Below are 13,154 nucleotides of genomic sequence, written 5' to 3'. Positions count from 1 at the left end.
AATATAAACTAAAACTGTAACTTAAACATTTTTTTGCATTAAATATTTGTGCATGGTGCACTTTATCCTCCTCTACATTACACATCCTTGGGCAAGACTACAAAAGATGATCTGACACATCTCCAATTTGAAAAATATCCATCGTAGTTACCTTTGGTGACTTGGTCAAGTTCTGGTGCCTCATGAATTCATGAACAGTGATCCTATTTTGCTCCCACAGCATGTCATCTTCTGTGCCAATCATGGGGTTTGTGAGGAAACATTTTTTGAATCCCAAGAGTTTTGGTTCTGCAGCGCAGCCTCTCGCCCACGTGACGTCTTATGGCGTCAGGTGGGTAGCAAAACAATAAGAGGTCAAACTTCGTAGAAATGAACGCAATGGGCACATTTTAAAAAAAGCCACCATTTCAATTGTGTGTGCTCTCGCCATTTTTTTAATGTGCCCATGACGGTCGTATTACGTAATTTGCGCTCATGTTGTTATTTCGGACTGCCGTGCTACTTCCCGGTTGGCGATGTCATCGGCACGAGTGATGACACATTTCTTTTAAAAGCACCTGCAGAACCAGACGTTCTATTCAACATTTTTTGTCTTATTTTAAATTAAAACAAACTCGCGGGCTGTCGTTTCTGATGTTTGGTGGAGTAGCAACAAACATGCTACGCTAATGATAATAAAATGCAAGCTCCCCGAGGAGTTCAGATAGCTCAGGTTGGGGGCGTACATTACCGTAATATATATAAATGTGTAACATAAGACATCAAATATCATATTGAAATGTATATGTATACCTTTTTTAAAATTCTTTGGATCTGTATATGATTATACAATGTGATCCATAGGGTTAACCCTAACCCTATCCCTTCATCCATACCTAAATATAATCTGCTCTATTAACTTTTTGAAAAGATTTTTGGAAAAATTTGTGCATTATTTTCGCGAAATTACAATATTGTTTAAATTTTGAGATGACCAATTACTAGTATTGCCTATTAAATATCAATATATACTACATTTGAAATACAAAATAGTACAATATTTAGTGTATTTTCCGCACCATAAAGTGTACCAGATTATAAAGCTCAGTCTCAATTACAGGGTCTATTTCTGTATTTAAAACATCTGTAAGGCACAACGTTTTGTAAGATGTATGCTAAAACACAGTCTACAAAAAAGATAATGGACGCAAAACCAAGTTTAATTCATCTTTATTGCACGATTTAACAATAAACATTATTTAGTGTAGTTGGTGCTGCCCTGGTACGACATTCAGAACAAAGAACAAACAAGAACAATGAACAAGAGACATTCAGTTACAGATGGGCACATGTATCCAGATGTGTTCTTCATTTAGAACAGTTAAGAATGCGTCAACACCCCCACATTATGTTAAAGGTCTACCGGTATCCCTATAAACTATATAAATATATAGTTACATATATATATAAACTAAATATATTTAAAAATTTATATTGTTATGAAAACTACATACAATATCATTCACTTCAATGTCTATACGAAAAAAAAAATGAACGGAGTGTGTGTCATTCATGCGCAATGTTACGGAAGTCTCATTTGACAACCCAGTGGCAGCCATATTGCCTGCAATGTCATTCAAAGATGTCACACTGGGACAGTTGCCATTCAGAAGATGCTGTGCCACCAGCTATGGGAGACGAGCAACAGAGATTTTCAGATTTTTACAACGCTCCTTCTGACACGGAAGCTCTTTTCGAAGAAGAGAACATCTCACAATCGAGTGAAACTCGATCCATATTTAGATGATATGAGGATCACTTCTCACTAACAATAGACTCCTTGTCAGTATGTATGACAGTATGTAGCGTACTCAGAAGGACCCGTGGGGGAGAGCTCGTTTCTCCTCCCGCACACGGCCAAACCACCTCCCCACCCGTTCCACCTCCGTGGCTGCGATGAACAACGCTGGTCCCGGCTGCGATGAACAACGCTGGCCCCGGTGGCAGCGATGAACAACGGTGGCGGCGGGAGGCGATGAACAACGCTGGCCCCCACACATCGACACATTTAGCACCCGTGACTTACGTACTTTATTGAGCTATTATGACACGGATCTTTTGTTACATTCTACCATTATTTTTTTTAATAACTATCCACACCTACCTGTCATTTGGAACCCACAAAGCTCTCGTCCTTTGCACCCGTGCAATCCATTTTTCACCATGAACCAGGTGTTTTGGAAACGTGTGAAGATTGAATCCATCCTCCCGAGTGTACGAGCACTATCCAGCAATGGAACGAGATGGCATTTTGGCTAACACGCAGGAAAAAACACCTACTTTCCCGCCAGTAAAACTGGTAAAAGCACACGAGCCCACCAGTGTGGGTGGCTGTAAAAAACGTCACTTCCTGCTTCTTCTCTTAAACGAACGCCTCGAGTTGATATTCATGGCGGGAAATGCAAAAATCCGTATACAACAACATAATGACGTGTGGTGAAAAAATAGATGGGTCCATTCCGGCTCCCTTTTTATTGATTAAAAACATACTAAAAATCATGCTTTACATGTCGGTAGACCTTTAAGCTTATGCAGAGTGCCTTTACCTGTTCGCAGTTCCGTCATAGATCAATGCAATGACAATTGTACAAAGGGAGCAGTTTAAGTGACGAGTTGTGCAATCGTCTACAGCCGTGGTTCCCAACCCATTCATGGGCAGGGTGGCAATTTTTTGCCTTATTGAGATAAATGTCTCAGAACAGGCAACAAACAAGGAAATAACACTTCTTTTTCGTTTAATGCATAAAACAAAGGGAAAAAAATATGTACCCTCTCGCGGGCAGCGTCCCGAAACTGGGACGGATATGTTATCAGTCGTAATGTACCATGTGCAAAAATGCAACATGGGTCAACAGAGGGTTAAATCAGCACAGGTCAAGGCCCGTCTTACGTTTGCCAATGACCATTTGGATGACACAGAGGAGTCATAGGAGAAAGTTTTGTGGTCAGATGAGACCAAAATGGAACTTCTTTGGTCATAATTCCACGAACCTTCTTTGGAGGAAGACGAAAGATGAGTTCCATCCCAAGGACACCATCCCTACAGTGAAGCATGGGGGTGGTAGCATCATGCTTCAGGGGTGTTTTTCTGCACATGGCGACTGCACTGTATTAAGGAGATGATGACCGCGACCGTGTATTGTGAGATTTTGGGGAACAACAACTTGCCCTCAGTCAGAGCATTGAAAATGGGTCATAGCTGGGTCTTTCAACATGACAATGACCAACATGACATAGACAGGAAAACCAAGGAGTGACTCCGTAAGAAGAATATCAAGGTTCTGGCGTGGCTTAGCCAGTCTCCAGACCTAAACTCAATAGAAAATCTTTCGAGGAAGCTCAAACTCCATGTTTCTCAGCGACAGCCCAGAAACCTGTTTGATCTAGAGATAAGTGTGGAGGAGTGGGCCAAAATCCCTCACACAGTGTAATTGCAAACAATTGTAACTATACCAAATATTAACATTGGTTTTCTCAGGGTGTCTAAATACTTATTTGCAGCTGTATCACACAAATAAATCATTAAACAAAACATACATTATGATTTCTGGATTTTTCTTTTTGGATTATCTCTCTCACAGTAGACATGCAACACCGAAGGAAATTTCAGATCCCTCCATGATTTCTAAGTGGGAGAACTTGTAATTTAGCAGGTTGTTTAAATACTTTTCTTCACTGTAAGTTATTTGCCTTGGTTCAATAAAGTTTGGAAATCACTGGTCTACAGAATGTAATACTAATACTAATACTGATTCACCAGCAGGATATGCAAGAAGCACCAGCAAGTACATCTAACACTGGCCACCTTACTTTGTTCCTGCAGAATCTCTGCTTTGTCTTCATAAATTGGCAGTATTCATTTTCTTGCTTCCTTCTCCACTTCTGAACCATAGATTCATTGATGTTCAATTCTTTCGCGGCTGCTCTCCCTATGTGTGCTTCTTTCCGTATCTCGTCTTTGTTTTGTTGGGCACTGTTCTCACGTTTGCCTTGGCATTACACTGCTCCACTCGCCAGGAACTTTCGTGCCTCTGATGCCAACACAAAACAGCTTCTCTTGGCGACTTTCACCGCAAACTCAACATACCAGATGGGGTAGCGAGACTGCCGGGTTTGCTGTGGATTGTTGTCAGGCCAGCGAAGCGACCCATGCAGAGGAGAGAGGAAGCAGAAGCGGGGCCGTCATTCCGTCTGCTTGCTCATTCTAAAGAACAATCCACTCAGCCCACCTCTTCCAAGCCTGTATCTCACCAACGCTAGAGCCACTGCCATCAAAATGGATGAGCTGGAATTCCAATTTTGGGTTAAATGCTGTGTTTTTGATTGCTGCGTCCTCATTGTAATGGAGACCTAGCTTCACCCGTATGTTCCTAATGCTAGTGTGCCGCTACTCGGCTGCACCCTGCATCGCTGGAATTGGACTGAGAACTCCAGCAAGTGCAGGGGTTGAGGGTTCTGTGTTTACATGCATGACGACCCGTGCAACGGCATTGTGGTTATTGAGTGACACTGTTCACCCGACGTTGAGTACGTGGCCATTAGTGCAGGCCCTTTTATGTCCCGAGGAAGCTAACTGTAGCCATCTTCCTCACTGTTTACATTCCACTGGATGCTAATGCTACAGGTGCACTCGCTATTGCTGATTAGCATCAATGAACAGCAACAGACCCACCCCAAAGGCATTCACATTATAGCTGAGGATTTTAACAAGACCAATCGAATGATATACTCCCGAAGTTCCACCAGCGTTTCAAATGTCCAACTAGGGTCAAAACACTTTAGACCATATGTACTTCAACATCAAGCCTATTGCGCCACACCCCTCTGGCACATTGGTCAGTCGCACCACATCTCCCTGCTGCTTCTTCCTTTATACTACCCCCTCAGATGTAGATTCAGGCCCAACATAAATAGTGTAATGAATTGTAATAAAACCTGGCCCAAGTCTCCAATCAGTGAACTTCAGGGTTGGTTCAAGCACGCAGATTGGCACCTGTTTGAACATTAGGACCTGGACAGGTACAGCGGGGCTGTACGGAAATATATCAACTTCTTTCTGGGAACTGTGTGTGTAAAGAAAAGCATCATGGGTTTTCCAAACCAGAAACCCTGGATGACCAGCTAGGTCCACTCGCTCCTCAGAGGCTGTGACAATGTCTTCAGGTCATGTGACAGATCTTTTTACAGCACAGCTCAAGCTGAACTGAAAAAAGGCATTAAAAATTCCAAGGCTGACGACAGGAGGAGAATATCGTCCAATCTTGCCAGCCAAAGAGCTTGGGAGGTGTGGCAGGGTCAACAGAGCCTCACAAACTTCAGAGACTGTGATGTGACTCCAGGAAACAGAAGCTAGTCTTTGGCAAAGGAACTCAACAGCTTCTTTGCTCGCTTTGACTCACTTCAGTGACACATAACTGCTTCAACGCTCTCGCCAACCCTCGCCAGGCTCCATTAACGCTCCACTTACTGTACAGGAGCACGAAGTGAGGCACGTGCTCCTGATCTCTATCTATATTCTCTGTTGTGCATTTCGCAACTTCAAATCTTCACTGCTTTACCACTGCACCGGCAGCAACCTCCGGTGATTTTCATCTCCTTCTCCCAGCCTTCCTTGCTTGCTCCGTGTCATTCATGATGTCCTGGTTGCCTGCCTTTCCTTTGATATCTCTGTGGCTCACCTTGTCCTGTGCTCCTTCACCTATTCCTTTGTGTGCGCTGCGCATGGTAAATTTTGGCCTCGCCTTAACGTTGCAACCGGTCAGTTTACTTATCATAGTATCTTGTGATTGCGGCACCCTGAAACCCAATTCACAGCCATTCGTGGTCTCACGTTGCGAAAGAGGGTTAACACAAGGATCTGCGTACGATGCACAAGGCACGAAACGAAGACTGGTCAACACAGTGAGACTGGACCTCTTGAGCAGTTCCAACCAATGTGAGAGCATCCTTGTCACATTAAGTCTGCAAACACAGGTGTTTGACCGAGACTCCCATGAAACCTAATGCTGCTCCACGCAACCCAAAAACATAACGATCAAATAACAGGTACCTGCATCCATTGCCAACGCTGGTAGCCGTAATACAACCTCGAGAAGGCCGGTCCGATATTCTTAACACATGACAGAGCATGCCTCGCAAAATAACCAAGCCCTGGTTGCAAACCAACACGCTAAGAGTAACCATCTTTGCCCTCAACGTTTACAGTGCATCCCTTAACCAAAATAGGCAGATCCTAACCTCTCTGTTGTTGCTGTCCCAAATGGACTATGCTCACACAGAGATTATCACCACACTGATGAATGACATGCTATGTGAAATCTCTTTCCCCACGTCCACATACACATTCATCCTCACACCTCAATCCCGTCACCAACACTTAGGCGCATACACAAGTTGACCCCAAGTAAGATGGGCCCCTTTATAACTGTTCTAGCTATTAGAGGAGGAAATGTTTTAAGGCTGTTTTTTTTTTTTTTGTGACTGCAATGATGTGTGTTCCTGCCAATTCGTGTCATCATCCTGTGAGACGTCGCCTAGATTCGCCATCGAATAAACTCTACAAAGGGGGGATCTGTTGCGAACAAGAGACGTGACGATGACACTCTACAGTTCAGCGCTCAGCCCATGTTCCCATGGGAACAAAAAGGACAAGGAGATGGCAAATTTGATGTGGCACTCAAACGAGAAGTGGATTGCCACCAAGGACATCAGAGAAAAGACTGGACAGCTGTGGATAACATGGTGGCCCTAAACTAATCGCCACCCCAGACACACGACGCAACCCAGGGGAGTCACTTGGCCAATTGAAAGGGACACCATTTCGGCTGCCGGGTCGAAACAATAAATGAATCAAAACCAACACCTCCAGGCTAAGGGGCGTCACAGTACATGCATATATTTCTCACTGACACTGGGTGGTTGTGACAAAAATATAATATTTTGAAAACTAGAATAGATCCTGCTGGTGACTGGGATGCTCCAAACTTAAATGTGGTATGTTGAATCTGTTTTAATTCTGCTAACAAAGGAAAGCAAAGAAATTGTAAACAGTGAGACAATTCCGACAGTCTATAGCCATAAAAAACAGGAACATTCGACCGTGGTACAAGTCAAGGCTAGAAGAAAATGTGTTCTCGTTATCTAAAACCCAATAATTCATACTTTATATAAATCCATTGGTTTAAACCAAATTAATTCTAAGATGAAAAACAAGGATCAAAAGAACCTTGGTCTGGCCCCGGGTTGGAGCTCGGGTGTGAAAAAAACAATTTGTCTCTTGTCCAGGGATAGAAAAGGGCCAACGCCATGCTTGGGTCTCTCTCCCTTGGAACACGCTTGGGGAAGCTCTCTCTCATGCTGTGGTTGGTGCTCTATAGCTGCTTGATGCTCTTCCTGACCGTTGCTGTATGCTGGCCTAGACCCTCCCAATCTAGCTGCACGGTCTCACTTTCACCGAGGTGACATTGACCCATCATAGAGCAGCGTTGACGCCCGAGTATACCTGCCCTCGCTCGAAGCAGACAGAAACGAGCACCATGCGCCCGCTCTCAACCTCCTATGAGCTGGTCTGAACCCGGAGGCTCTACCCGCCTGCCTTGACCTTGGTCAATGTTTGTAAGGCCACCCTTGCAGCCTACTAAAAGTACAGATTTGTGCATTTTTGGGTTCAACTAATGAGAACAGTGAATCCTACTACACGGCTGCCCATCCCACGCTCACTGACACAACCTTTTTTCCCCCACAACTCTACTTCCTAAACCAATGTTCGTCCGTCTTCGTTTGTGTTGTACAGTATCTTATCTTGTCTACTGTTTTAGACTCCCCAGTTAGATCCTATTAAAACTATAAAATTCACCACGTGCATACTTGATTTGTATTTGAGTAAGGAAAATCAACACGCTGCTGTTACGGAGAATGTAAATTATTATTACGAGACTGATCAGCAATTAATAAAAGAAAAAGGTTTCTCGTTATTTTTACCAAGTGATACTTACACAGAAAATAAGTGATGTGCTGCCCCATAAATTAATAATTAGTGTTACAACTCATATGACGTCAAATTGGAAGCAACCCAGTCGTCCCCCCCGTAACTTCATCCTTACCAAATTAATTAGATTTTATTTAATCTGGTAATCGATACTGACACCCACGGCCACACAACCCTGTGTCAGCCCCCCAGGAGCCTTTTGAAATAGTTACCAAATTTGTGATGAATTGGTTTTGGGAAAGACCTTGTAGCCTACTTCTCTGACAGATTGTTCTTAAGTGATTTCTTGATTCAACAAATATGGGTAATCAGGTTTGGGTGTGGCTTGTGAAATTGGGTAAGGGGCAATTACATTTTCAAGGAGGTTCAGAAAGTTGTGGATTTTTTTGTGTCTTAACATATTGAATTGTCATTTAAAAACGGCATTCTTTATTTCCTTGGGTTGTCTCTGAGTGATGTTAAAATTGGTGGTTTGATGATTTGAAACCTTTGTGTGTGATACATATGCAAAAAAAAACCCTGAAATCAGGAGGGAGGCAAATAACTTTCAAACCACAGTACAGTAGTTTCCAAAAAACGCCTAAAAACAAACGCAAACCAGACAGCTTATAACAAATCATTTTATTTTATTTTTTATATGTTTATATTTTCTAAAACATCCCAACTTAATTGGAATTTGGGTTTGAAGTATAATTCAAAGATTTGTATTATGTCAATCAGATAACAATAGCAATCGTGAAAACAAGATATGTAAGAATGATGAGATGATTTACTTACCCTAACCCTGCGATATATATTGTGATGGGAAATAATACAGGATTGTATGTTTATGATGTTTTTTGGGCAGTTTAGAATAGTTCCACTGGAACAGAAATAGTGTTCAATCACTACAACTCTGTTCACTTTACGTGGTCTCGCAATGACAGATTTTTTTCTTGTGTAATTTTTTACAGCGCAGCGTTTTTTTCAAATTTTTTTTTTTGCAGCATATGAGTCCGAATTGTATTCTGAGAGAAACTTTACATCCTGTTCTGCTTCCTGATTGGCTAAGATACTCTCAACCATTGTCAACTGCCCTAAATACTGGAGCTGTCAGCGGGCCCTATGACATTTTGGTGCACCCGCACAACGCTTTGTGGCTTTCTATGAAGCTCCGACGTATTGTCTACAATGTGCAGCGGCGGCGGTACCGGTACGTAAGGGTGGGGATTGTGGCAGCCCCCAAACTTCTTTGGCCCTGGTTGTCGAACAATCAAGTGTGAGTGCGTCCTTCTCATCTTTCTCAACACTTGTGTCCGCTTCTTTCTCTTCAGCACAAAATATCCACACTGCTAGAATAGAACAATTATGTACATTAGGCAAGCGCAGGAGTGGCAGGCCTCTCTAATTGCCCGCCCTAAATACCAGGGGTTGCTGGGGCGCCCTATTACATTTTGGTACACCTATACAAAGCATCGCAGCTTCAGTTTTCAAACATAATTGAAAGTGGCGTGCCTGTTTATAAGAATATTCTCACCCAGAAGAAATAAGAGCCCCAACAATGACCCATAGTTATGTTTTTCACTTGCAAGACACCTGCACCTAGGACACTACATCAGAGCCGTGTCAACCAGCCAGAAGAACTGTAAAATAGACCTGAATCGCTAATAATAATTTCTCGTGTGTCCAACCTCATCGAGTGATCATTAAAATTAAATGTTGTTGTTATAGGAAAGTGCTTATACTCTGTGCTAAAGTAGGGATCATCCATCCATCCATTCATCCATCTTCTTAGCCGCTTATCCTCACAAGGGTCACGGGAGTGCTGGAGCTGATCCCTGCTGTCAACGGGCAGGAGGCATGGTACACCCTGAACTGGTTGCCAGCCAATCGCAGGACACATCAAGACAAACAGCTGCACTCACAATCACACCTAGGGGTATTTTAGAGTCTCAAATTAATATTGCATTTTTTTTGGGATGTGGGAGGAAACTGGAGTGAAAACCCACGCAGGCATAGGGAGAACATGCAAACTCCAGACAGGGAGGGCTGGGATTGAACACGGGTCCTCAGAACTGTGAAGTCAACAGTTTCCAGCTGCGCCACCGTACCGCCTGTCACGACCCATCCATCAGTGCGGGGGAGGACCCAAATGCAGGACTCCGGCGACTCAGATGCAGTTCGGGAAGTGTTTATTCGGTTCGATTTGAAGGTCGGGGATCAGAAAGACAGTCAACTGGATCAGTGGTAACCAGGACATCAGGCGTAGAAGGTAGGTCAGCAGGCAAGCAGGGATCGGTACACAGGAGATCAGTCAGCGAGAGCAGTAGTATCAAGGACGTTAAGCTTACTGGGTTGGTCTGAGGACAGGCAGAGGTTGATACACCGGGATTCAGGATCAGAAAGGAAATGCTGGAACGAGGCATTGATTGCAATGATCTGGCAAAGCCAGACCGTCCGCTGGGTCCGACAAGTACTGGGGTTCATTATCACCAATGAGGCACAGGGGTGCGCCTCCTAATCAATGCAGGTGTGTAGGGGACGTGCACAGCTAGCGCTGGGACCGGCAGGACCATGACACAGCCGCCTTAAAACATTTAAGAAACAAAAAAAAAAACAAAACACTGTCATGAAAAGAACAACCTACAAACAAAAAAACATGCACTGTAAATGAAAACAAAAAACAGCCTCTGAATGAAAAAAACATCCTGTCAATGAGAAACATAAAAACGGGAAAAAAGGGGAAAAAAATCAACTTCTACACACATTTGTTAATGTGGGTATTTTTTGGAACCTAACCGAGGGTCCACTGTAATACAACATAATGTAATTTAGAGTATTCAATTAATGAATGTTTTTGGGTTGTGGGAGGAAATCCGACTGCCCGTAGAAAACCCATGCAGTAACGGGGAGGACATGCAAACGTCACACAGACGGGGCCTGGATTTGAAACCCGGCCCTCCAAACTGTGAGGCCAATGCTGTACAGCTGGTCCACCGTGCCGCCACTTGAAGTTGACATAATTTCATTTCATGCCCAGTTCTACTGTATTGTCAGTAAATTCCCCACAATATTATTTTTTTAGTCATATTAAACACGCTGTAACAGTCATCCATCTATTTTCCAAGATGATTATCCTCACAAGTGTCACATACTTCTGTTCCAGTGCATTAGTTGAAGTGACATACATTGTTGTGTACAGCAGAAGTTTCTCTTCAGAGTAACCATACCTCTACACCTCTCCCTGTCCCCCTTAATGTAATCAGTTGCAACGCAAATTAGTTTAATTCCAGAGAGCAATACGAGAAATCCAGCTAGTGTACATTTTTTTTCCATGTTGTCATTCATATTTATACAATGAGATAAGTATACAATAGTCTGGGATGCTTCACGTGCTCTTTGAAGAGTTATAATTTACCGTAATATCGGTGCTAATTTTATTTACACATCCAAACAGGTGCCTCTGATGGTCTGTTTTAATATTATAATATGTATTATATTGATGATTCAGGAAGCACGGTGGAGAAGCTGGTGAAGCGTTGGCCTCGCAGTTCTGAGGGCATGGGTTCGATCCTTGCCCTGCCTCTGTGAAAGTTTGCATGTTCTCCCTGTGGATGCGTGGGTTTTCTCTGGGGACTCCGGTTTCTTCCCACATCCCAAAAACATGCAACATTAATTGGACACTCTAAATTGCCCCTAGGTGTAATTGTGAGTGAGACTGTTGTCTGTCTCCATGTGCCCAGTGATTTGTTGCCAACCAGTTCAGGGTGTCCCCCGCCTCCTGCCCATTGACAGCTGGGATAGGGTCCAGCAACTCTCATGAGAATAAGCTGCAGAGAATGGATGGATGGATGGATATTGATGATTCAACTGGATATTAAGTAAACCAAGAGAAACCCGTACCTGCGATGTGCAATGATGTTCCTCAAACAATATATCATGCAAAACAATTGTTTACTGCCAAATTTTCAGAGCAAATTTATTTCAGAGGTTTGTCTCGTATTTCTAGCCCTTTGCATTAATCACTACCCAGTAAGTAGCTGTCAGAGTCAAAATGGTTGGAGACCCCTGCTCAAGAACATGAAACCAGTAGCTTCACAATCAATGAAATGTCTTCATCATAGATACATGAACAAAATACAAAGTAATCCTGTTTCCATATGTCAATATTACTTGTGCTCAAATTTCAAGCCCACTTTGCCAATGAAGACCAGTTAGCTCATTGGCCAATTCCGTTGTTGATACGATCCACATAAACTTTTCAAATGTTATGGCTTGGAATTTTGGCTGCCTGAAAAAAGTGTTGAGTACAAAGGCTTTAGTCTTATGTACTTGTCTGGACTTGCTTCATTCCTTCTGTCTTCTTCACTTGCTTCCTTTTTTTACTTGTGTTCTAAGAGGGTGCACCTCTGTACCACAGGACTTGGAAGTCAAAAGCTCATTGGATTAAGGTGTACCAGGAAGAGTTAAGAGACAATAAATAACTCCTTTCTCATTTCTCCTTACTTACTGTACATGATGAGAGAGGTCAAAAGGGAGAAGTGTTTATTTATGAGACAATGGAATCCGTTCTTCCAAATCACATTTTGCAAATACCGCTATGTAGATGTTTCACAATATTTTTGGTATACACAGTAAAAGAAAAAAAAACTAGCAATAGTAATAACTAAGATATTTTGCTGTTTGTCCTCTAACAGCTATGTGAGGTTTTTAATGAAAAAAAAAAAAAAAACAGGCTGAAAATGACTTTGAAAATCAAAATTTGCTGACAGTAGAAAAGAATAGGGTACTTGATGGACAATTTGTTAGAGTAATTTCCGTAGATTAGGATTCAGCCTGTGGTATGTGTATCCCATTTGGCCTTCTGCAGACCTTGGGAATTTAATTTATGTAGTGTCTTTCTAGCTTCTCTTGCATTTTTTCTCCCAGGTGACTGTAGTGGCTTGCCAACAACTGAGAGCCAAAAGGCTAAACACTTACTTTTCTCATTAAACACATACGTATATTGCTGCCAGTGCCGCACACTGGATGAGTGGTTGACACTTTTCCCTCATGGCTTGAATATGTTTCACTTGCTTTATGCCTTTTGGGAGTTTGCCTCTTCACCCTGTGGTTGTGTGGGTCATCCCACAATCCGGAAAATGTGCAC

General features: G+C 42.8%; 1 protein-coding gene across 11 annotated transcripts in view; it reads left to right on the top strand.

Annotated features, from left to right (window-relative positions):
- ltbp1 (latent transforming growth factor beta binding protein 1) overlaps positions 1 to 13,154 on the top strand; it is a 183,492-nt gene that overhangs the window by 58,253 nt on the left and 112,085 nt on the right. The window lies entirely within an intron of this gene.

The sequence above is a fragment of the Syngnathoides biaculeatus genome, chromosome 12, assembly GCF_019802595.1.
Source record: "Syngnathoides biaculeatus isolate LvHL_M chromosome 12, ASM1980259v1, whole genome shotgun sequence".
Taxonomy (NCBI): Eukaryota; Metazoa; Chordata; class Actinopteri; order Syngnathiformes; family Syngnathidae; genus Syngnathoides; species Syngnathoides biaculeatus.
The sequence above is the reverse complement of the archived record's forward strand: the minus strand, read 5'-3'. Positions and strand labels throughout refer to the sequence as shown.